This window comes from Stenella coeruleoalba (genome assembly GCF_951394435.1).
Source record: "Stenella coeruleoalba genome assembly, chromosome: 5".
In the NCBI taxonomy this organism is placed as follows: Eukaryota; Metazoa; Chordata; class Mammalia; order Artiodactyla; family Delphinidae; genus Stenella; species Stenella coeruleoalba.
In genome coordinates this window covers 83,888,711-83,916,112 of record NC_137150.1, presented here as the reverse complement: position 1 = coordinate 83,916,112, position 27,402 = coordinate 83,888,711, and the positions used below count along the sequence as shown (strand labels likewise).

The 27,402-nt window shown below is 34.1% G+C and overlaps 1 protein-coding gene across 19 annotated transcripts in view; it reads right to left on the bottom strand.

Annotated features, from left to right (window-relative positions):
- Positions 1-27,402, bottom strand: part of ZBTB20 (zinc finger and BTB domain containing 20) — an 812,397-nt gene that overhangs the window by 457,038 nt on the left and 327,957 nt on the right. For 15 of the 19 annotated variants that reach the window (XR_013828388.1, XR_013828389.1, XR_013828390.1 and 12 more), the window contains one exon: positions 11,062-11,135. The exons of the other annotated variants lie outside the window; for them this stretch is intronic. The gene's annotated coding sequence lies outside the window, so the exon portion shown is untranslated. The remainder of the gene's footprint in view (positions 1-11,061; positions 11,136-27,402) is intronic. 19 annotated transcript variants of the gene reach the window in all.

The following is a 27,402-nucleotide window of genomic DNA, read 5'->3' as shown; positions in this document are numbered from 1 at the left end:
CAGGGAAGATTTGTGCAGATGAGAAAGTCTGGGGTATCAAAATATATTTTATTTTTTCCTTCATGCTTCCTAATCCCATAACCAATCACCTTCTTCCACTCTTGTACCCTCTCTCATTGTTTTTATTTGGGAGGAGGATATTCTTTCTTTTTCTTTATCCCTTCCCTCTCCCAGTCCCCCAATCCCTTCTTTTCTCTCCCTTCTTTTTCTTAAAGCCTTTATCATAACTGACTATAACATGAAGTAAAGTATATCTGTTTAGCTGTGGTTATTATACTACAACTTTCCTGTGTTTTTAATTTAGCTTCTGGTACCTCTGCCCTTTATCCATAAAGGGTGAGTCGTTGTCAGGACTACTCTATGATGGAATCTAGAATGTACTGATTCTGAGAAAGACAGTACCTCAGATTGTGCAGTCCTCTCTTGCCTGATTCCAATTCGGATGTTCTGCCCATCTCATTGGCTGAAGTCTATTCAAGCATATTCTAAAGGGGACCTCTGATGTTTGTTTTTAACCTAAGGCTTCTGGGTCTGCTCCTTCAATTACTTAAACTTCTGTGAATTTTCTGTTGGGAATATAGTCCTGAAAACTTATCTTGCAGAAGGTTTATTTATTTGTTTATTTTTCCTCAGTGAGTGAGAGAAATAGAAGTCAGAAAGTCTAGTGAGATTTACAACAGAAAGAGAAGAATAAGTCAGATCCAGCAAGGAATTTGGAAGTGAGTAGAAAAATTAATTGACCTGGGCCAAGGAGAGTTAGTGAGCGCTCTTGAAGAGGAGAGTGAGGAAAAGGTAGAGAAACATAGGCGGTATCTATAATGGAGAGATATATTGTGGATGAAAGAGATGACAAAAATGAAAATTAAGTTTTATTTTTTCTGCATTGCAGGTTATATATTCAGAGAAACTATAGTAAAGAATCAAATTACTTTTAATAACTTTTGCTTGCTCAACTATTATTTCTTTGTATGTGGTTCCAGTCATGAACGTGTATCATGAAAAGTCTCAGCTTTACACACACACACACACACACACACACACACACACACACACACACACTGTGCTTGTTAACAAGAACCTATACCATCATTTTTTTCATGTTTGTGTTCATATAAACACACAAATATATTTACTCACAAATATTTATTATCCTGAAAATTTGCTCTTTCACCTAATCAATTATGGTCATCCTTCCAGGTCGATAGCAATAGATATAATTCATTCTTTCCCGAATGGCTGTATAATCTTCAGTAACAACTGTACATATCACATGGTATTCATGTAGTCATATTAATGAATGCAGTATTCTTTTTTTAAAGCAAATTTTACTGAAATTTTCTAAATTTTTACACAGGATACTCAACAAACACTTACTGAATACCTATCTGGTGCCAGTTTTAGTGACTGAGAAAATTACTTAATTACCCATGGTTCTTTCCCTCAAAAGAAAAAAAAAAAATCAGTCCAATGTGGGAAATAAAGCAGTTTAAAAATATTTTTTTTTAACTTGAGAGAATCTCTCAGAGAATTTAAAATAAAGAATGGTTTAAAAATAAGTCTTTAAAAGAAGTAATTTATCACCAGCAACTTATTCTTAGTCATTGTTTCCAATGTATGAACAGTACTTAGCAGCAACAGGGTACTTCTCTTTACGGCAACTCAAGAAACAAAGTAATTTCTAACTACTAAGAGCTCAGATAAAGCACCTTACTCCTGAGACCTAAGTGATTTATAATTCTACTAATACTTTTACTGTGATAGTAATACATGATATTTATGAACCATCTTTATTCTGTGGAATTCTAAATATCATTTGACTTCTTTGCATAATGTCTGTAAGATAGAGAAAAGTGTCCCCTACAGACAAGGAAAATGATCTTAACACAGAACTGTTTGACAATGCCTGAATCAAGTCTCTAGATAGTTAGCCCCTTGCTCCTTCCTCTCAGTTACACTGGCTGTCTCTCTAGTGGTAACTGCAAAGATTATGTGGATAGTATTATGTCATCAACCAGAGTCTTGTATAGCAGGATAGAGTCAGTTCTTATTAAAAAAACAAGAGCTTTTCATGCAAACTATTTCTCTGTCTGATAAAAGGATTTATACATAAAATTCTGCTGACAAGTTTTCTAGGTGAGACAAATCTAAGTTGACTAACTGAGCAACCAGACTAATTGGTCCCTCCCACTTTCCAGTCCTAAAAGAGGATAAGACAACTGTAGCATTAAATGTGTAACCCAGGCTCACAGCTATTCCTGGCAGCCCTAATCCATAGAGGAAAACACAAATCAGTAACAACAATGACAATGATAACAATGTTAGACATATATTGGTTACTGATTATTTAATAAAGTTTTACAATGTTCAAATAAAGTAAAATTGTAGCAAAATTCAGTAAAATTGTAGCAAAGGTTAAGCAAATTTCATATGGTTAAGTTATTGCAAATAAGTTAACGACTTTGTCAAAAATCTAAATCTTCTACTACTTGGTAACTATTATTTTCCTGTATCTCTGAAGACATTTTATCATAAGAAGTTTGTAACCCTGAGAATCTGATATTAATCAGAAGACTGACTTCATTCTGTATTACATTTCTCATGACCTCCTGAAAGAATGTCAGTTCAGCATGGCCTCCTTCCTTTTCCAGTTGATTCAAAGAATGGTGCTTTCAAATTGCCATTTGGGATGTATGAAGCGGTGCATTTGGAGCCAATGTGCTGCAACCTGAAGTGTAACACTCTTTATTGCTCTTGAGAAACGTGTGCCTAATTCCCTGGAAATTTACTGTTTCAAAGAGTCACAAGTCTCCTGATTGCTTCTCATCAGTGTTGAGGAGATTAGATAAGCTTCCTCCCTCTTACAAAAGCTTTTCCTTCATTCAAAATTCCTTTGAGAACAAAACACTGAACCAGAATTGGATTTTTAACAAAATATTATAATATTGTAGATAACAGGTTTTTTTTTTTTTTTTCTCCTGAGGAGACCCAGCAGTTCAAAACATATACTAATGTACTTTCTGATTTAGGGCTACTAGCTACATATTGGAAGGAGCAAGGCTGAGGTAAAAGAACAAAGTCCCTTCTGTGAAGCAGGAAGGATTTTTTTCACTGAGTTATTTTAGAAGACTTGAATGGACTGCTAAGGGCTTTCACACAGAAAGACTTGGAAGTCAAACTCAAGAAATAGAGGGGAAAAAACAAATACAGAACTATAACAGGTAGGCATTTTACCATAAACTTGTTATGCATACTGGTGCTATTCTATAGTGACAGACAGTTTTAGAATAATCATTCAAGTGTAACAACAGTAGAAATGACCTCAGAAATGGAGGTATATACATGTGGTGTTGCAAAAGTTGACACGGAAGGAAATTCAGGATCATGTATGCAGTAGGACCTGCCATCAACGAATGTTTCAAACCTCTCCCTCTTCCTCTTCTTCCATATTGTCTCTCTCCCTCTCTCTCTCCCTTACTCCTTCTTTCCCTCTCTCTCTCTCTCTCTCCCTCTCCCCCTCTTTCTCTCTTTCTCTATCTCTCCTGCCCTCACCAAGGAGTTCACTTCTAATGTTGTCCTCAGTGGTCATTAGAAAACAATATTAACAATTGATAAATATATTTGGATTTTCTGCTTTGCATTTTTTTTAGTAGCAGTAATGATGAGCACTTTTATTGACCTATATCTCTGATCAGGCATATAAGGCTTCAATTAAGTTAGACTTGAGAAGGAAAATGTAAACCTTATTCTTTCTTATTGGTCTAATAAACACAATATTTTACTTCTTTCACTTTTCAAAGATGTTTTCAAGTACGATCAAGGTCACTAGTACCATTGTCTGCGATATGATTGGGACCTTGGGCACAGACACACAGTGAGTCAAGATGATGTAGTGATGAAAGACTAATGTCATGGATTTGACCAATCTTCCAGCTCTTTATTTCTGAAAGATGGAAAAATATATAGGAGCTCTATTTATTTCCAGGCAAGATGATATAACTTAACCATAAAAGCATCCTCTCAACATATTCTCTTTTTTCTTGGGAAATCTACGAGAGCATGTGTTAAATTCTACTTTGCCATATAAGGAGTTGAGGTATGCAGACCACAGAATACTAGCATCAGGAGAAGAGCAGACTTGGAGGTGGGTGGAATAATGGAAAGAATACTTGGGGTCAGAGAGATCTGCGTTTGGATCCTGGCTCTGGGTTTTACTAAGATGTTGGGCGGCGGGGGGCTATTTAGTCTCACTGTTCCTCAGTTTCCTAAAATGTAAACGAAAGGTTTTAATATTTATTTTGAGACACTGTTGTGGGAATTAAATGTAAAGAGCTTTATGCAGAGAGGGCGCCTGCTAAACATAACTTTTTTCTTTACCTTCTTAACTTTTTTCAAAGTTTTTCAGACATTTGGACTGTTAGAGAACTAATGGCCTCTGTGACCACGTGACCTGAAGTGATAACAAAACGCAATAGATAAAAACACCAAACAGGAGATAGTACAGGGTTTGAATCAGTTAGGTCTGGCATCAATACAAAACTCACTTACTGGCTTTGCAATCTTGGATGTTACTTAATCTTTCTGGATCTCAGTGTTCTCATTATAAAATGGAAATTATTCCTGCTTTGCTGAGTGGTTGCTGAGGGTGGTAGCAAGGATTAGAGACAAATTTTATAAAGCAGCTGGTACATTAAGTAAACAGATTGTGAGTAATACTTATTGTTCAGATTTTTATTAATTAAAACTTGTCTATAGATTCATCTCTTATACTTAATATTCCTTTTTCCACCCAAGACCTTGAAAGGGCTACAATAGGGGCTTGGATCACAGATTAGCTGGTTTGGCTGTGGTAATCTAGCTCTTAAGCATTAGAATTACAGTTCCAGCCCTGCCATTAACTATTTAACTGTATGACTTGAACAAGAATTCTAGGCCTAAATTTTGTTCATTTCCAAAATGAGGAGACTGGAATAAATAATTCCTAAGGCTCTCTGTAGACATAATATTTTGATTCTGGTGTCTTTTTACTGAGTTGCAATAGATAAGTACTCATATCTTTAGAGCTTAACCTACTTCTCTATGGTTTTAATTTTCACATTCCCTCTACTCTATTTCTTGTTTAATTGCAAAAGGGGATAATTTCTATCACTTTGCAAACAAACCAATATCTCTATTCTGATTTAGTGGCATTCCAGAATATTAATTATCATACTTTAAAACAGTCTGGATTGTTTTAATCCAGAAATTCAGTCATATTATAGGTAGTATTAATGAGGATAATGATGATTCATTTTCAAGGCTTTCTATGCTTCCAGGCCCCTGGCCATTGCACATGATAAAATATATCAAAATTAAAAATAAGATTAAGGTTTAACAGTTAAAAATACATTCTAAGAGTAAAACACATTTTTGTACTCATTTCTACACTATACAACAAGCACTTAAAAATAAACAAAAATAACAGATTCATTAACCAACAACAGAATTTTAATAATTATTAACTAGAAAGGAAATAAAATTAACTTGACCTTATCTTAGAAGGTTGTCAGAGGCCTATTTTGGTTATGCAGATGGGAAACATGTTGTGAACTATTAGACCTCTGTTTCAAAAGTCCAAGCCCTCCTCAAATTCAGAAGTAAACCTTCAGTGAGGATTCAAAATGAATATATAGATGCTATAAGGTTATGCATATTATGTACCTTTGAATTACCTTCATCTTGTTCTATTCTTAAGCTATTCTTCAATTAATATTTATTTACTTACTTTTTTTTGCATGTCTACTATGTGCTTTTCCAGAGTATTCAGAATAAGATCCAAATTCCCCATCCTGGTTACTTCTCTGACCTCACCTCCAGTCACTCTCCTCCATTGCTTCTTTTGCTCTAGCTACTCTGGAATCCTTTTATTTCCTTGAATACACAGTTTGTCCTTGCCTCAGGGCTTTGTCCATGCTGTTTCTGTTGAGAGCTTTCTCCCCCTCTCAAACTTCCATCCCCACCCCAAATTGTTCACCTGGCTGATTCTTTCTGTCTTTCAACCCTCAACTTAAATGACACTTTCTCTAAGAATTCTTTCCTGAGCACCCAGTGGACAGAACAATAGATTTTCCCCACCCATTATTGTCTTGCATACCAATTAGCTCTTCTCATGGACTACAATTTGTAATTGTGTAATTATCTGCATACTTATTTGACATCGGATTCCCTTAGAAGACTATAAATTTCATGAGACACTAAGGGATCGTTTCTTTATTCCCAATATTAAGCATGGTTGAATAACGAATTAATGGTTCTATTGTGGTAGATTCTATAGGGTTAAGAAATATTAATAATTAAATATGGGCTCTATCCCTAAGCATTTGCTTTCTAGTAAAAAAATAAATAAATAAAGCATCCCATAAATATTGTTTAAAAATACAGAAAGTAATTCATGTCTCAAAAAATGTGTAGGAGGGTGCTGTATTAGGTTTCTAGGCTGCTGTAACAAATTATTACAAACTTGTTAACTTATATAAATTTATTCTTTCACAATTTCGAAGACCAGAAGTCCAAAATGAGATTGTTGGCAGGGCTGCTACAGGTGCTAAGTGAGTTTGGTAGGTAGGGGAGAGTGGACTATTTCTGGCTAGGTCAGGGAGAGAAGGTTTCATGGAATAAATAGCATTTAAAGTAACCTGTAAGGATGGATTAGATTTGCATATGGAAAAACAGAATGATGGCCATTCCAGATAACAGAAACAATACTAATAAATGAGGGTGAGGAAATCTGGCCTGAGTGTATGGTATATTAAACCATAAAATTAAGTCAAAAATTGGGACAGAATTAGATTTTAGAGTATCATGAATATTGGTTAGGCATTGTTTGGTAATTACTATAGAATATTAAAGTTTTGTCTGAACAAAAGTGACATGATCTTAGGGCTCCTGCTTCATGAAACCTAATGGGGCAACAGTGTTTAGAATGAACAGGTCTCCCCTCCCTGTTTCTCCTGACTAGGAGATTAGTACAACCAAGAGAAGATGAAAACCTGACGAGGACAGAAATACCAAAAAAGGAGAATTACTGGCCACTTATTGGATACTTGGGGGGGATAGGAGAGGGAAGAATGAGATATTTTGAGCCAAGATGACCTGGAGAATTGGGGTGAAGAAAATAAGGATAGTCAAAAGAAGGATGATTTTTAACTAGGAGGATAATTACTTGATATATTGATTCTGAGAAACTGGTGTGATATCTATATAGTTGAAGATTTAAATAAGGAAACTGGAAATACAGTGCTGTAGTTTGGGACTGAAGATATAAATGTGTGCTCTATCAACAGTGAAATAAATGAAGTCATACAACCCTGCAAAACAATGTCAAATCATGGGAAAAGTATGCATGTGGAGTTTGACAGACATATTCACATCCTATCTCAACCAATTACCTTTTGTATGACCTGGGACAAATTGCTGAATTCTTCCACTTTCTCGTTTGTGAAAAAAGGGGAAAATAATATTATCCCTTAGTCAGGATTACCTGAGTTGAGTATTTAAAAGACCTATCATCTTTAGATCTGCTTTCATATTTTGGTGGCATGATTCCCAGTAAGACATATATTTATTTTTCAATCCATTATCTTAAAAATATGTAACAAAGTCTTTTTACAAACTTTTTTTCTTTGATTCTATTTCTTAAAAGCATATTGACTGTGATCCTCTAAACTGATTTCATGACCTATGAATGAGTTGCAACCTACACTTTGGAAAACATTGGCCCTAACCAGCATTCTATACTCAGGTCACACCATTACCATTATTTCCTCAACTTCCCTCTGCCTAGGCTGCTTGCTAATATGATATTATTCCTTGATGGTCCAGATGAAGTGATAACCATTTATTTCCTCTACTACACCCATAAAATACTTTGTCTATAAGAAAGATGTATCTGTTGTCCAACTACTACTCTGGTCTCTTTGGATTGTCAAATGACAGAATCCAATAAAGGAAACCTGAAATAAATTACCAGGGCAAGTAATTCATTTTAAACTATTAAAGTTTATTTCAATTTTTCCAGACTCTGAGAAACTTTTCTCTGATGGAAATGACTCCTGGAAACAATGACATTCTGACACCATGCCTAATGCACCCTCTTTGGGAAGTTTGAATTCAACGTCACAATGGCTGTGTTCAGATTACCGGTTTCATCTTGCTTGTAAGCCCAATTAAACTACTGAAGTTTCTAATGGCTTTCTGTCCACTTTGTAAATCACCATAAAGAATATTAAACCAACCACATAAATTTGCCTCTGTGTGACTCAATGCACAACCAGAGGCACAATACCAAAATGCATAATAAAAAAATAACAAATTTTTGATAACAATAAATGCTTTTAGAATACCCTTTATATATGAATTTTGGACTAGTTGGTAGAGGGGACCACAGTTCAGTGGGTCTCATAAGATGAGCCTAAGGCAATTTGTTCCTCAGCAAACACAGCTCAGACCCTGAGTGTAGAAGAAAGATCAAAGCCTCAGAGTCCAAAGTTGGGTTTACTCTCAGGCCTAGATGTCTGAGAATGATTCGCATTGGTGATCAGTATGGTTTGGGTAACCTGCATGCCCTACCCTGGGCCTCAATTTACTTATTCCAAAATGGGATGACTGGACTTTTATTTCTTATATCCTTTCTACCTGTAACGTTTGCCGATGCTATGCCCTTACATCTCTTTCACCTCAATCTTTTAATCTTAAAACATATGAAATGTGTTTATAAAGTTCTTTGATGTCCCTAAATGTTATCCAACATGATAACAGTACAATTCTTGAAGCCTAAATTTTATCATTTTAGCTTTGCCTCAGAGGCCAAGTTTTATGAGAGCCTTAGTTTGCACCACCAGAAGCTAATTTAATAAAAATGAAGGGACCCATTTTAGAAATAAATTAAAATTGGTGGGGGAGGACAGGTAACTTTATGCAAAAGAAAAAACAACAGCAACAAAAAAACGGGAAACTCAGCTTAGAGGGGTCAAATTGTTCTGAGTTCTAAATAATGCTGTGGTCATATTTGTGCTGAGAAACTGGTCCTGGTTTTTGACGCACTGAAAGTAGAAGTTTCTAATGGCAAATTCCCAAATCTCTGGACTCTTGACCCAATACCTTTTGTACCATTTGCCCCATTTTCTTGAAGCACAATCTACTGCATAGTAATTAGACAAACAGGTACAGAGCATCATCCATCCTAGAGCCAGGTAGATTTATCTTTGGAGACAACTTCAGTGTATGGGATGTAAGACACAACTTAAACAGAAAACTAGTGAAGACCACTTCACAGACAAAAAGGATATGTATGAATGGGCACTTCTCATTCTGCTCAGGTGAAAGAAGTATAAAGTCAAAGAGGAGAAAGACTAGGCGACTGATGCCTAATGTTATGTGGTAAATAGTAGGTTTGTCTTTGACAAATTCCTTTATAATTATCTTCCTGACTGTCAAAAACTTTATTCAACCCATCTTCACAATATTCTCTGAATGAATGACTCCTAAAGTTCTGACTTAAATTTTCTAATTGTACTAATAACAATAGCTGTTTCTTGATTACTACTATTATGCCAAGTACTGGGGATTACAAAAATCAATAAGAAATATACACTGATTTTAGAGACCTTACCATCTATGGTTTTCGACTGTGGTAGTTATGACAAAAATAACAATAACCATCATGTATTCACTCATACCATCCAGGCACTGTGCTCAGTGGGCAGCATATATAAGCTGCCAAAGTTCCCTCCAGTTCACCAGATACCCTGACAGTGAAGTGATCTTGCTCTGTCCATGCAACATCTCTCAAAGAAAAAAAAAAAAGGACCTAACAGGAATTCAGACAATAGGCAGGGATATTTAAGCAACGTCAGAACTGTCTACAGTAAACATACAAGAACTGTAGTCAATAATGAAAGAGTGCAGTAAACCAAAGTGAAAATGGAAGAAATCATCTGAATCACCGTTAGTGTACTCTGTCGAGAGGAACTGTGACACTTTGAAAACCACGATGCAGTAAACCCCACATCCGGCATTCCAACAATGACACAAGGAGATGAATGCTGTTTAAGTGTTTTAAGACTCTCTAGCAAAAGACCTCATAACACATTAAATTGTAAAACTTTGGAAGACATCATAACCTTCTGGACTTCACTACGAAAATGAACATTTTGATCTAAAATTAAAAAAATATAACACTGAATTTCCTTGTAGTATTTCATAACCTTTGAGTGCGGCATTAAAATGCTTTTCTTTTTTCCCCCACCACCTCTAAGCTTCTGTTTTCTTACCCTGGGCGTCTGAATCTTTTATATGCTTGGGTTCTATTCACTGCCTGTTATTCAGACATTGAAATCCCAAATGTTAATTGTTCTTCCAAGTACATTGACAAAACAGCAGCTAAATAAGGGTAGACCAGACTGTGGTAGACTCTGACATGCATTTATGGAACAATGGGGCTCTGAGAGACAGCCTTGTAGCTCACGGGAAGACATAAGATGTGCTATTTTGACTGCTTCATAGCAGAATGGGGAACACACGCACACAAGGGAATTATGCATTTTACTTAGTTTTGCCCAAAGTCCTCAAAGCAACAGAATCTTGTGATGTCATCATGAACTTTCTTTCTCTCCATTTACATTGACACAAAGGCTAAAAATTTCTAATGACATCACAAAGGAAAAAGGAACCTACTTTGATTCCATAAGAAATCTGTTACCTTCTAAGAGACTTGTACCAAAATGTAAGAATCCTTCCTGACAGGGTGTATGTCACTGTGCTGATGCACGGTGGGTGACACCCTCCCTAATGCAATTCAAGCCAGCCAAAAGAAAGGATTCACAATTTAGGTTGGATAAAAAAGACATACTGAATATTGAGCCTTACAAATTTTCTTTTTTTAAAGAAGGAAATCATTTAAACATGTATTTCTTCAGGGATATTCAAATTTTTACTCATGTCTGGTTACTATGTTACCAATATTTTTGTCCTTTTTTTGAGTTGGTCACAAAAACACAGAGGAAGGTAGAGGAAGCTTTCACTTACAAGAATGCGGTGCAGCTCAATCTTTTGTTTTTAAGGTGCAGTGATTTCAGTCTCTAAATGTAACTTCAGGCAGTCTGAAAAGAAACAGGTTAAAATCTCTTCCAGTTATAATTGGTATTTCAGATTTAATTAAAAATTAAACTTTCATAATGTTTCACCATCCAAAGCAATGCATTATCAGTCAAGCGTGGCTTTTTTTTTTTTCCTAAGGAAAAAAAAAAAAAACTCTCTTCCCAGAGTCGTTTTTTTAATGAAAAGAAAAGGATCTAAAGAGGAAAAAAAGCAATTCTGAAAAACAAAATATGCCGCCATGTTAAGGACTTCATAATGATATGACTAGAAGCTCAGTGCTTCTGAATTTTACCTATATTCTGATTTTTTAAAAACTCCTAAATAATTCCAAAGCCTCAAGATTACATAAAATGTTATTTCAGAGAAAAAAGAAGAAAATCTACAATCTGAATACACATATTAAAGGGAAATGTAACTTGAAATAAAATTGGAAAAAAATGTTACATCTACTACTTTCAAATGACTGAATTGGTGGTGGGGCAAATGGTGAAGTAGAGGTAAAGGAACATATTTAGCAATACAAATGCCCATTGCAAGGTATTGTGGGTTTAGTGCACTCCAGACCACATCATATTATATAGGTAGTCACATGCAGCATTGCTATCTGAAGCAACATGGGAAGACCATCAGGGTTTGAACCAGTCTTCTTGATTTAAATAACTGTGAACACATTTAAAAAATACCTATTTTTAATCTTTGAATTAAGAGTCCAGGCATTAAAATTAAAATATGTCATAAATACTTGGGCTTAAGATGTCATACTAATATTTTCAATCCTTTCTTTCTTCATACAACACCATCTATGAATAAGATAATAGTTAAAAAACAGGATTAAGTCATCCCTATTTTTAGCTTCAAATAACTGATACAACAGGTTTAGAAAAACAGAGCTTTTTAGTGTAAAATGGAGACAGAACAATTATCTTTCTTTTACTTTACAGCATGGCAGTACATTTTTAAAATATATTTGTAGCACTAAATATGGTATGTTTATGTCCACCTTCCTACTAATGCAAGGTAATATTTTAATATCACCATATATGAGAATATGATCATAGATCAGCCCTGAAATTGCATCTGTTTTTAGAAAATGCATCTAGTTCTTACTTGTGAATTCTATTTTCTTTTTCTCTTGTATTATACAGAGGAATATTTTGGGTATTGTGTCTATTTGATGCATATAGATTTTAAGTTCAAACTGGCTTAAATTCACTAGGTCTATCCATGAATGGATCCCCAAAAAAAAAGATCACTGACATTGACTAACTAAACTTTTCCCCTGCTTCTCACATGCCTGAATTAGACTAAAAATGCACCAGTGTAAAGACAGAAATTATGGAGGCGTCACCAGGGACAACTGACTGAGAGGAGGGGAGTTCACATATTTCCTTATAAGGCAACAAAACATTCATAAAAGAAACTGACAAAAATAACTCATGCTCAGAAATAATAAGGAATAATAATAATCCCCAATAAACGATTCAGAAACATAAAAACTGCTCACCTCTATATAAATCTGAATCACCAACTAGTATTGTTCTACTCACCGATCACGTATAGTTAGTGAAACGGATTCAACTGTCTAGTTCAGACAAGAAAGGGTGATAGAAACTAGGCTGCATATTTACACATAAACTACTTAACTGACAACTAGAAGTTCAATTTAATCAGTCAGATTTCCTTTTCCTTAATTCACCAGATGTTGAGTGAATTGAACTTAGTTCAAAACAATAAAGCAGTTTCTACGAACAGAAAGTCAAGTTACATTTTCCTCTTCTCATGTCATTCCTCTTTCTCTTCTTTGATCTTTCTCTTCCCTTCTCTATCTCTGCCTGTTTCTTCCTTACTTTCACTTTCTTCCTTATTTATTTTCTCCCTCTCTCTTCTCTCTTTTTTTTCCCCCTTGGTGAGGGTAATGAAGCTCAAAAATAACATCTTGTATCCTGTTGAGGGAAACTTGGTCACAACTATCCTTCCAGATGACAAACTCATTCTTAAATGTCTGCTTCCCAATCCAAAGAAAACAGAGTAATTGAGAAAATAGAGATGCAACATCACTTAGCACTACCAACACCACCACTTTTAATTCCCATGTTACATTCATCACAAGGAGGACTGAAGTTTATTTACGTTATCCCCTAACCTCAAATAGGACCACAAATAAGACTAATAACAGGACCATTTTGTGGCACTCAGGCAAACGGCTGGTCAAAACAGATGGATCTTACTTTGCGCCAGGACTCAAAAAATGCAGTCGCCAACACACTGTTGGCGACTACATATCTTGGCCCAAGGATGGACCTGGAAGTGGGACCAGTTGTCTTTGATATGAATACTGTTCCTATTCATATCTGCCTCATGAGAAATCATTAACTCTGTTCCTATGTAGTGGGGTTAAGTATTGGGTAGAAACTCTTTGGAAGATTGATCATCGAGAAAGTGAAATATTCTGAAGGCATGTCAGATTAGATTAAGGAGCAGAGAAGTTAGGACTAGGACCTTATTTTTGGCACTACTGTCTACTTTTCAACTTCCTGTTTTTTTCAAGTTCAGTACTGTACACTGAACCCACTTTTAAAATACTAGATTTCCAGAGTATGTGTCATCAATAAGAATAACCTGCTGCTGACGTTTTGGGTTCCAAAATCTGTTAAAATTTTTTCAAGTTATCCAGATCAACCTCAGTCATTATTAAAACTGACCACCAATGTCAGACTTCTTTAATCAAGACAGAACTATGTAAGGCTTTAAAGAATACACCCAGTGATACACTGGGGAACAGCTCAGTAATCAATGCAAATTACAAAGCCCGGAAGAATGCTTCTCTTGGCAGAGACTATTTAGCAAAAGAGTTGTACATTCTGCACTAGTTAAAGATTCTGAATGGCTTTCCAGAGAAGTAGCAAATGCATTATATTACAGTAACCCATCCTGTAAGTCTTCAAGGCCAAAAAAACAAAGCCCCAGACAATAAAAAACTGAAGGGGGTGTGAGGAACTATAGATCCTAGTATTGATTAGGAACAAAGGACTGCTTCTGACCACATCGAATAGGTAGGAGTTTTAGATATCACCAGGTCACAGAACTTCAAGGAAAGAGCAACAAAGCACTCCAGTTTAGGAAGTCTGTGCTAATATAGGCAATTCTCTTAATGCTTTCCCAACTATGCAGCACCGACTGTATCTTGCTCAGGTTGTTTTTGAGAGTTCACTCATCTCTCTATGAGTTATTCATTCTGACACTGCTCAGATTTGATTTTTAACAGACAAGCCCTGTTTGTGGTCAACATAGAGACAAAATTATAATGTTTTAATTATTTCCCTTAGTCTTTTTTTTTTCCTTTTCACTTACAACTTTTCTTATTGTGAAATATTTCAAACATATGCAAGAGTAGAGAGTATAGTAAAATGAACTCCCCACCCCCTGCAAAGAAAAGAATTCCTATGTACATTGCTTTATTGCACTTTATAGATACTGCATTTTTTACAAATTGAAAGTTTGTGGCAACCCCGTATCAAGCACTTCTACCAGTGCCATTTTTCCAACAGCATTTGCTCACTTCATGTCTCTGGTAATTATATCTTGGTAATTCTTGAAATATTTCAAATTTTTCATTATTATTTTATTTGTTATGGTGATCTGTGATCAGTATCTCTGATGTTACTATTGCAAAAAGACTACAACTAGCTGAAGTCTCAGATGATGGTTAGCATTTTTTAGCAATAAAGTATTTTTAAATGAAAGTATGTACATACATAATGCTATTGCACACTTAATAGACTACAGTATAGTGTAAACATAACTTTATATGAATTGTTGAAACCAAAGGATTTGTGTGACTTGCTTTATTGTGGTGGTCTGGAACTTGAACCTTAATAATTCTGAAATAGGCTTGCAGATAGAAATACAATTGACTTGTGTACAATGCTCTTGTACCCAGCGAGCTTGCTGAACTCATTTATTAGTTTGTGTGTATGTGCATGCATTCCTTAATATTCTCTACGTACTTATGATGTTTTCTGCAAATAAAAGTTTTAGTTTTTACTTTCCAATCTGGATGCCTTTGATTTCTTTCTTTTCTGTCTGTTTCTTTCTTTTTTATTTCTTTCCTTGCTTTATTTCCTCTTTTTCTTTTTCTTTATTTTTCTTACCTTTCTGTACAGAAACACCAGTACAATTTTGAACAGGAGAGGTGAGAGCTGACAACCTTGCCTTGTTCCCAATCTTAGAGAAACCCGTCAGTTTTCCATCATTAAGTATGATATTAGTTGCAGGTTTTTCCATAAGTGCCCCTTATTTAGGTACAGAAGTTCTATCCCTAGTTTGTTAAAAGTTTCTGTCACAAATGCATATTGGATTTTCTCAAAATTTTTTTTGTGTATCTATTGCCACAATAGATATACATATAGATAAATATACATATAGATACAATAGATAATAGTCATGTGGTTCTCGCCTTTATTCTACTAATATGTTATATTACATGAATGGATTACTGGATGTTAAACCAATCTTGCATTACTAGGATAAATCCTACTTGGTCAGGGTGTAAATAATATTACAGATTGCTGTACTTAGGTTTGTGAATATTTTGTAGAGGATTTTTGTTTTTATACTTATGAGGAATACTGGTTTATTTTCTTATGATGTCTTTGTCTGGATTTGGTCTCAGGGTAATACTGTTCTAATAGAATGAACTGAAAAGTGTTCCTTCTTCCTCTATTTTTGGAAAAGTTTGTGAAAAATTGGTATTATTTCTCCTTTAAATATTGGCTAGGATACAGTGAAGTCATTTGCATCCAGACTTTTCTTTGTGGGATGACTTAGTTAATAATTCTATCTTTTTACTGTTATAGGTCCATTTAGATTTTCTATTTCTTCTTGAATCAGTTTTGGTAATTTGTGCATTTCTAGAAGTGATACCATTTTATCTAAATTGTCTAATTTCTTGGAAATAATTGTTCATAGTATTACATTTTAATCTTCTAAATTTCTACGGGGTTGGTAATGTCTCCTCTTTCACTTCTGATTTTGGTAATCTGTTATGTCCTCTCCTTTTCCCTTGGTCAGTTTAGCTAAAGATCTGTCAATTTTGTTGATCTTTTCTAAGAATCAACTTTTGGTTTCATTGATTTTCTCTATTATTTTCTTGTTATATATTTCATTGATTTCTGCTCTAATCTTTATTATTTCCTTCTTCTTTAATTGAGTTTTGTTATATAGTTACACCATATCTATGTTTACCTACATAATTATATTATGAGTGCTATTTATCTCTTTGGGTATATTTTAATTACTGTTTGCTGTCATTTCTTTTCAGCCTAAAGGATTTCCTTTAGTAGTTCTTGTAAGGCAGGTCTGCTAGCAGTGAATTGCCTCAGTCTTTATCCTACAATATCTTTATTTTACCTTCATTTTGAATAGTTTTGCTGGATATAAAATTCTTGATTGTCATTTGTTAAAATCTTTATTTCCTTCAGCCTTTGAATATGTTATCTCTCTGCCTTCTGACTTCAAATGTTTCTGATGAGAAGTCAACTGTTAATCATAGTGGTGTACCCTGTATCCAATTTGTCTTTTTTTCTCTTGCTGCTTTCAAGAATTTCTCTTTCTCTTTGGCTTTCTAAGTTTGGCTATGATGTGACTATGTATGGATTTTTCATATTTATGACACCTGGAATTTGTTGAGCTTCTCAAACATGTAGATTAATGTTATTCATAATATTTGGCAAATTTTTGGTCATTGTTCCTTCCAATATCTCTTTTCTTCTCTTTCTTTCTTTTCTCTCCTCCTTCTCTCCCATTACACATGTTGGTATGCTTGATGGTTTCTCACAGCTCTCTGAAGCTCTACTTCTTCCTTCATTATGTTTTTCTCCTCTTCAAATTGGATAATTTCTACCAATTAATTTCAAGTTCACGGATTTTTTTCTTTTGCCATCTCAAATCTGCTGTTGAGTCCCTCTAGAATATTTTTCATCTTAGTGTACTTTTTCACTCCAGAATTTTTGTTTCTTTTAAAAATAATTTCTATCTTTATATTAATATTCTTTATTTGAATAGTAATTATAGTAATATTTTATGTAATTATTTAATATGATTTCCTTACTTATTCAAACATATTTGTAGTAGCTCCTCTCAGGTCTTTGCTAAATTCACCTTCTGCTCTCCCCCACAACCTAGAGATAGTTTCTGTTGACTGCTTTTTTTTAACTGGGTGTGGATTAAACTCCTGTCAGTCCTTACATGTCTCAAAAAGTTTTTCTTGAAAATTGACATTTTATACAATATATTATAGTAGTTATGACTTCTGATTTTTCCCTCTGGGGGTTTCTGCTGTTTTTGCTATTTATGTGTTTATTTGTTTAGTGACTTACCAGTCTAATTCTTTGGAATCTGTCTCCCTCATACTGTTCAGCTGCTGACGTCTCTGGTCAGTTTTTATAATTCCTACTTTCATTTCTTAGCTAAGACTTGCCCCTGTGTCAGCACAATTTGCAGTTTATATCCAATGACTGGTCAAAAGCTGTACTCAAACAACTTAGGCTAATAAGCTAACACCCTTTGCTGATGAATATATGCATGGATTGGGGAATTCATTCAAAGTTCAGTCAGCTTACAAGTCTTCCTTGCCTCTTACATTCCACTGGGCTCTCCCTTATCTCCTCTTTGCACTAGGCCTTAGGATCCGTCTGGGGTATGTGGATATCTTGGACCTTCTCTGATCTTCCCTGAAACACGTATGCAGATTTCCAAACCACCAGAGATATGTGTTAGTTTCATCAAGGCTCAATATGGCAGTCTCCTCATCCAATTCTCCTTGTTAAATTTCTGGCTAATATGCCAGTCTATTGCCTGCCCCAACCTGAACTGCAATCTGAGGCTAGCTATGATGTTTACACTTCCTTTTTGTTTGCTGCTGAGACTGCTACTGTTTTGACAGCACCCAGGGGCATGTGGTTTTTCAGCTTGATATTCTATTCCATCAAGTCAGCCCCTTTCAGCAGTGAAGGTGTGGATTTCCATGGCTCACCCTGCCCTGCTGGAACTATTGTGCTAGTGGAGTTTGGGGAGGGGTAAGGAGAGGAGGTAGTCCCAGCTGAAACAACAGACCCCATTTATGTCTGTTGTCTCACAATAATCTTTAATGTGGCACCTTTTATTCTCAAAAACATCCAATTTAGGTGATAAAATTTATAGTCTCCTTCTACACAGTGATCATAAACTACTTATGGTATTCCTTCAACAAATGCCCACTGCCTAATTCTTTGCCTTGTAATGCAAGAATCAGAGGCCCAGCTGCATGGGGTGTGTGTGTGGGTGGGTGAGGAGGTCCAACTGCTACTGAATGAAAGCTTCCATGATGGTTACATGTGTACAGAAAATCCTCTACAGCTCTAGAAAGTACAAACATTTTGGGGGATTAAGAATATCTGTCAATTCTGAAAATCCTTAGTTGGGTTGGGCCATGAGAATTGGGAGGTGACTGGAGGATGAGGATGAAGGTGCCAAACGTCTCCCATCAGAGATAAATAATTTTGCCTTACTTTACAGATCTAAGAGGAATCACTCAATGAGAAGAGGTAAAATTATGTGGTTTATAAAGGATTTCTAGGAAATTTAGAGCTTGAATGAGCCGAAATAAACCCATTCCAAGTGACTGTGGAGAACGTGTTATCTAGACTTAATCTTACATAAAATAGTAGCTCAGAGATCTCACTAAAGAGGTTCAAATACTTACTTGGATCAGTTTAGTATTTACCAAATTGTTCCTTCACAGTTTCCTGTCCCTCTCAGTTTATTCTACTCAGGAACATACTAAGGTGATGCACTCCTCTGGGAGCTTAAATAACTCTTGCAAATCAGGAAGTTCCCATATAGAAATAGGGAGTAATAAGCATTTTAGAAACGATTTTTGCTTTACATGATGATCCACAATAAAATTCCCTTGAGAGATTCTCCTGTAGCATTTAAATTATGAATAGATTTACAAAATCACTCCTATCACATAAAATGAGATAAACATGTAGTATCTGCTTCTAGGAATTTTCAAAACTGTTTGTTTTTTTGTTCTTCAAAAAGACTTAAAGGATTGGGAAGATCAGTAAACTTTGTGCAGTAGAAATTCAGAACGTATGATGCATTAACTTCAAATATCTTACTGATATTTTTGGATCAACATTATGCTTCACAATTTACAAACTACTGAAGAAATCAAAGTATTCACCAAACTTCATCTAATTAAAATGTCATAGCAATTCACCTTTAACCAAGGAATGTGTAACAGTAAATATTACTATTTCTATTTGGAAAACAAGGAATCTAATCCATGAAACAGAACATGTAAACATCACATAAATTGCTTAATGACGTGAATAAGTCTGCTGATGGAGTATATGATGAAATTCCATCACCTTGTAGCATGAGATTATCACTTAGGTAATATCCAGGCTGTGACAAAGAAGAAACTTGGAACCTGCATCTTCCATTTTGTGTATATTAGAGCAGAATCAAAATAAATGTTTAAAGAGATTTTTTTTTGTCCTATGAAATGATACTTCTCTGGCTAATCTCTCAGGTAAAGTGGGTAGACATTTTTTAGCTGTGTGTTTTTGTTAGGCTTTTCAACTTCTGTAAAAGAATTTAAACACAGCCCCTAACTTGACTACTATTTCTGCCTTTAATTAACAAAGAATAGCTGTATTCCAAGCATTTTCCAATAACACAATCTAGAATTCACAGTCATCCAATAGCAATCAAAGGCCTAACTTAGAGAAATAGTATATATAAGAAACTGTCTGAAGAATGTGCAGTCCTTTCATTGGAATTCAGCATCTAGATATATTCTAAAATCTTCCTTCGAGTTATACCAGAATGGAGTGTCATCTATCTGGTCTGTATTTTATGAGACTGAGAATACCAAATTGTACATTACTGAAATGTTATCAATCTATATTGAGGGCCACAAAAGTAGAAGTGTACCTATAAAATATTCTTTGTTTCTCATGAAAGTGAATATTGGTCATGATATTCATAATAAAATACCCTTTATTACTTAAGGGTATCAGAGGAAGATATTTCTTTCTAGTCTTAATATCAGCAATGTATTTCTTCAAAACATATGATAAGAATCTTATTTGTAAACGTATGTAAGATACTATCTAGGGTGCTTTTTTATATATAGGTCTAATTCTTGCCCCCTTCTCATGTTTTTCCCTTGTTTACCCATTTTAGTTTTCATTTATTTCACTTATATTATATACTTCACTTAATTTTATTTAATTTAATTCACAATAAATATATATATATGTGTGTGTGTGTGTATATATATATATATATATATACACATATATATTTATATCATATACCTATGTATCCCTTTAAACCATCTTTATTTCTTTTTGGAACAAAGAGATGTCCATCTGCCTCTCTGTCTTCTTATCTACCCTTTCATATACCAAGTCATCTAAAGCTACTAGAGGATACCCCAAAATTTAGATGTAATTTCAAAATGTCAAACTAGTTCTTCTAGGAACTGGACTTGATAGACTTATTTACACTTTTGCGGTAACTTCATTTTCTTCTACCCTCAATGCTATTCAAATCAGATGTCTGAAGCAAAGTAATAGACTTGTATCATGAGGGTCCAAGACTAAATTAAAGCTTAGATAAGCATCTTTTTTCTAACTCATCTAAAGATGATTCTTGGCTTTCTGTGCAAGAATAGAATAATTTGGAACCTGTGGAGCAACAGTAGCTATCTTCAAATCATTAATAAAGCATATAAAATAGGGCAGTCATGACTGACTGTGCAGGTTGTGCCCTGTACAAGGGCTCCCAGTACAGTGGTGTGTTCCAATTTAGAAGCCATACTCCCTGGCCCAAGCTACATCAGCTGGAACAGGGTTTCCTTTAATAATTTGCACAAAGGTGCAACCTATTCCTGAGTTGTTCTAAAACTCTGTACAAGTAACAGAGGCCCTCTATAACATGTTTCTATAGTATTTCTAACAAAATATAATTAATTGCATCGATATTTAGCCGGCTCTCTAACTGTTACATGTTACATGAATGTCTGGGTAAGCCTGCTAGTAATGACCTCACCACCTGAGTTTGAGTCTACATGACTTGGACTAAGCAATGCTTCAAAAACAGAATGTTAGTTATAAGTACAGATCTACTCAGGGAGACTGACTCTGAAACAGAATAGGAGGAAAAGGATGCTCCTAATATTGTCTTTCTTTGTAGGAAACAACATATCTTATATCAGATCATATTCTCAACATACTAAAGGCTTTTCTTCTGAAGTAGAGTTGAGAAGTGGGTGCAGAACATAATGTTATTCATATTATTATTATCTCATTGATTATATTGTCTCCAGCTTAGAATTTTCAAGCAATGAGAAAAGTGACTTTAAAAAATCTTCAATAAGTTTTGTGACAATGGATTATTTGTATAATGGAGTACTTTGCCCTTAAATTTAGCTCGTGGCTTTCTCTCTCCCTGGGAAATTTTATACAGTTAACTCTCAATAAATGATTTACAAGTGAGCTATGCATGAAACATTTTACATTAACTTTTTTTCTGACTGAAAAATTAACACATACCCATTGCAAAAGAATTGGAAAATACAGAAAAGTATACGAAAAAATGATAAATACCAAAAGTCTGATCACAGAGTCAATCAACCACTACTGGTACTTCAGCATTTAATTCAGACATGACAAACTTTAATCCCAGTTTGGCTTTCTTTTCTCCCACTGAACATCACTGAGCTGCCTCCTATTTTCACTTTTTGGTATTTACTCAAGCAATAGTAATTATTTTCTACAAATTAATTTAGCAATTAACCAAGTATGATTATATTTCATAGATCTGATACAGATTATTATTCATTCTTACTGTTCATTATAAAATGAGATAAGTTTTATCTAATCATGCCCTATGAAGATTATTATACATAAAAAAGTATGACATTACATACTTTGGGTTAGATCATTTCTGTTTCATAATATGGATGCTAGAAATAGCTTCATTAACTCATGAAAACCAAAATTAAAATGGTAAATTTGATGTTAAGAAGTCAAATATTGCATGCAAAGACCAAAGACAAATTATTTTAGATAATATTCTTGCTTCTTTATTTTGATTTTTACTATCTTTACTTCAAAACTACAATATTAGTATGGAAAACTGAGAGTTAGCTATGCTTATGAAGGTAAAGCACCATAAAAGCCCCAGTGCATCTCTCTCAAGAGTCTAATCCAATTCTATCTGAGGAGCTATCCTCTTTCCGTGAACTCTGCCATGTAGAATTACATCATCTCCCATGGCTCAAATTATCTCCAATTCATAAAATGCTTTAACAAAACTATTATGAAGTGGGTTCTGTTATATATTCATATAACTTCCTCCTCACTTTGGTTTAGCACAGAAATACACAATACATCAATATGTATTTCATTAAGACTGTTGTTTTGATATGGTAACAAGCTGGGCAAATAGAGGAAGTGTGTTGGATATAATTTATTTACATTTTAGTAAGATCTCAGATGAATGATACCACACAGGAAGCTCATAGTGAGGTTAGGAAGAAATGGTGGCTGAAAGATGTCTTGAAGTTTGGAAGCTGTTAAGTATTGTTTAATCAATAGTATTGCTTCTGAATTAAGATAGGATAACAGTTCCACAGGGATAGGTATTGTGGTCCATGACAAACATTATTCAATGCAGGCATTAAAACTTAAGGGGGGGATATAAATTTTCCAAAATATGATAAATGTTTAAGGTTGTAACTTAGAACATACATCAAATGCTAAAGTTTAAAACGGGTGGCCCTATGATATAAAAATCCCATCAAATCCCAAAGGATGGGACTACGCTTCTTTAATATACCAAAGCTTACTGCTAAAATTTCCTTTTAGTAGAGATGCTAACTTCATGTTAGCATTTGGATTTCCTCCTACTTTGCATGTTAATTCTTTTGTGAATGATTCTAAAAATCAAAGCAAGTCCTTTAATGAAATAAGAAATTCAGAAAGCAACGATTTTCAGTCTACAATTATAGTAGCCTGCACTATTTCTGCTTTGAAATTATAAGCAGGGTCACCTTTGCGTAGGACAAATTATCACTGGTAATGTTTTAGAGATTAATGTGTGTAGCATTTGTCTATCCAGTGTTGTTCCAAAGAGAATTTTTAAAAATCTTGCAAAGGTAAATACAATTTTTAAGCATAAAATAACGGTAAAGGTACAATAACAATAGGAAAAGCATAATGAGGCCAGGGTGAGGCCAACATACAAAAGGTAAATTGTGAGTTTTAATATATGTGCTTAAATATAGACTAAGAATATGACTATATTTGTATTAGCCACTATAAAGAATAAGTATTTCATTAGGATTTGTTGTTTTTGCATTTTCCCCTTATTTATATCTTAATCTGCCAACTAGAACGTAAGCTCATTGAAAGTATGTAATTTTTGTTTTCCTGTACTATAATTCATAAGAACTAGTGTGATGCTGAGTAGAAAACTGATTCTCAATCAATATTTCTTTATTTGTTTTGTGTGAAATATAAAGAATCTGGCAAAGAGGGTATAGTTTAAAAATATCATGTTCATTCATGCATACTGTATAAAAGAACAAAATAAAGGATTCTGAAAAATAAAATAAATTATTATAACACTAGATGGGGAAAACAGGATAAATTATGCTAAACTACACTGAAGCAGTAAAATAAATACAAAAAAACCACTTCAATTGAAAATAAATCAATGTAAATGCACACTTAAAACCTACAGACAATTAAGACTTCCAGAGAAATGAAAATACAAAGATGGCATCATGAAAGTGATGTTGCCCCAACATCACATACCATTTCTGTCATACTATATAAGAAGTGATAAATTATGATCGAGAATTCCAATTTCCTGATTCTATAGAATATGAACTATCTATATTATAGAAGTCTATAAAATTTCAAGTTTTATAGATGACCTTGATTAGAATTTGAGCACTATGACTTCAGATGTAAAAACTCATAATTTCAACTGTAAATCAAAATTTAACTTTTAGCAATTCTTAAAATTCACATTTTGACATGGTAAACAATTAGGTAGCCTTCAAAGTATTCTTAATAAAGTCTTAAATGTAAAGTTTTTCTAGTGATGCAGGGGAAATTTAATAATGGGAAATCAATTACTATAAATCTCTTGCTGAATTATCATAATCTGAATAATCCTATAATGTTTTGAAGGGAAGGGACTATGCCTCTGAATTCCAATGCCTAGTGAACAATTTCTGGCACATGGTAAGTGCTGAATAAATGTGTGTTCGAATTGATTTTAATTGAAAAAGACATCACAAGAAAAGTCTATGTTCACCCACCAATTAGAGTTTGAGAATATTTACCCCAAAAGGCATGTAGTATACTTCAATACATTCCTAATAAACAAAGAAAGGGTGAGAGAGTAGTATTCTAACTCACCTTACCAATGTAACAAAGAATATCTGTCTTAAATCAACAACTAATATCTGCCTTAACAATGGAATAAATTAGAGGCATTATCATACAATCGAGAATGAGACAGCAGCAACTAACACAACAATGTAAAGCAATTATACCTCAATAAAGATGTTAAAAAAAGAAAGAACGAGAATGCCTCCTATCACCATGATTACTTAACTGATTTGGAAATTCTAGTCAATGAAATAGAACATTAAACAGAAGTAAGAGGAAAAAAAAGAAGATAAAGTCATCAATGTTTGCAGACAATTTAAGGACCTTGAAAACTCAAGAGAATTTATAAGTTATTAAAATTACTAAGAAAGTTGAATAAAATAGCTAGATTATAAATATTATAAAAAGATATGGTTTTTCTACTGAACAATGAGAAAACGGAATGTAAGCAATTAAAGAAAATAACAAGAACAAAGCATGGTTATACTTGTATTAAATAAGGAATCTGTGGACTTATATGAATAGAAAGACACAGTTTATTTCCATATGAAACATTACATAAATAGAAACATACGATGCTTCTAAATGTGATGACTGAATATTGCAAAGATATGAATCTGCTTTATAGGTTTAATAAAATTCCAATGGATCATTTTTTTGAAATCAATGAAATAAATCAATCTTAAAGAATAAGTAGGTGACAATATTCAAAGTATTTTTGAAAAAAGAAAAAAAGGAAGGATTTGACTTAATAGATCTGTAAACATACTGTGAAGCTCTAACAGAAACAGTATGGAACCAGTGAGAGAAATGAAAAACAGGTAGTCCAAAAATAGGTCCTAATGTTGATTAAAAAATTAGTAAGCAAGAAAGATGGTACCCAAATTAGTGAGGAAATGGTGCTGGGATAGTTGATTAACAATTGGGAACAAAATTAAGACACATCTTATACTTTAGGATAAAATAATTTCTGGAAGGAATAGAGAGTTAAAAATACAAAATAAAAACATGATGATACTAGAAAAATGGTGAATACTTATTGGACTTCAAGCTGTTTAAAAAGAAGATAAAAGCAAAGGCTACAGTCATAAAGAAAAAAATACAACAGAATTGACCATATAAATATTTAAAATTTTCTCACACCAACAACAGCAAAAACAATTTAATGGCATACGAAAACTGGGAGAAACCCTTTTGCAAAACGTTTGACAAAATTAATGATTTAACATTTAAAAAAATCTTATAAATCATCAAGACAACATGAGTAAAGGACATGAGCAAACAATTTATAAAAAGAAGAAAGCAATGGCAAATAAGCATATGTAAAACATTCCAGCTCCATATTAATCAGTTCAATGTAAATTAAAACAAAATAAATCCATTTTTTGCCTGCCAAATTGGAAAATATTTATAAAATGATACTATTCAGAGCAGGTAAGAGTGTAGTTAGAAAAGTACTCTCACAAATAATTAGGGAGGAGTTATCAAAAAAACCTTGAGAAGTTTATATCCTCTAACCCGAAAATCAACCTTCCAAGAATATATGCTGAAAACATAATCCAAGATGCAGATAAAAATTTAAATATAAGAATAATCCTCAGAGTAGTAGGAATCATGGTGAAAAATAGCCAAAATGTCAAATATGGAGGATTTAAAAAATTTTTGGTACATAAATAAGGTTCAGTATTAAGCAGCCATTAAAAATGAGTATTTTGGGCTTCCCTGGTGGCACAGTGGTTGAGTGTCCGCCTGCCGATGCGGGGGGCACGATTTCGTGCCCCGGTCTGGGAAGATCCCACATGCCACGGAGCGGCTGGGCCAGTGAGCCATGGCCACTGAGCCTGCGCGTCTGGAGCCTGTGCTCCGCAACGGGAGAAGCCACAACAGTGAGAGGCCCGTGTACCGCAAAAAAAAAAAAAAAAAGAGCATTTAATGACTAATATAATAAATGTTAATTTAAGAAAGAAGAATATACACTGTATGATCCAAATTTTTATTTAAAAATATACATACAAACACATATATGAACACATACACTTAGAAACATACATATAATTAGAAAGGGGCAGAGCAAAAACTTAGAATTGTTCATCCCTGATTTAAATTTTATTTGATATATATATATATATTTCTATTTACACAATTATATTCAGTGAGCATATTTTACTTTTAATCTGAAAAGAAAAGTATTTTAAACCTAAAAAAAATTTATATGTGTTTAGAATCTACTCAAGAGAAAAAAAATTCAAACATCAATAAAAATCAATTATGCTATACATATGGAATTACTATGCCCATTCATCTGTGAATCTCCATAATTTCGTGTGTAAAGAGTACCTATTGATATATTTGATTTTCTTATTTTTATTTCTGAAGAACATAATGCTCTCTCTAAATTAAGAATTAAAGAATGTAAAGTCACTTTTAAGTCCCATATTTAACCATAGTGTTCTTCAAGTGCTCTGATGGCCTTTCCTCTAACAACTCTAAAGTAAGGTAAATAAAGTTTACCTATTCAGCAATATTCAGTCTCAGAATGTTTACTTGGCCCATTTAGCCAACACCAAGGAAGTCACCTTCAACCAACTGTGACCAACATAGTGAATAGTGCATTTGATTTTCACATTTCTTTTGCCTGGAACACGAATCATGCTGAGTATTCTGAGAGTAACAATGGATGGAAGTTGGATTTTTCATCAGTGCTTAAAAAGTAGCTGCCAAAGTCAAGACATGCAATAACCTTCTAAGTAAGTTTGCTGGCTCCATATTGTGTTTGAAGGCACACCCCCTCCAAACGTCTGCACTCACC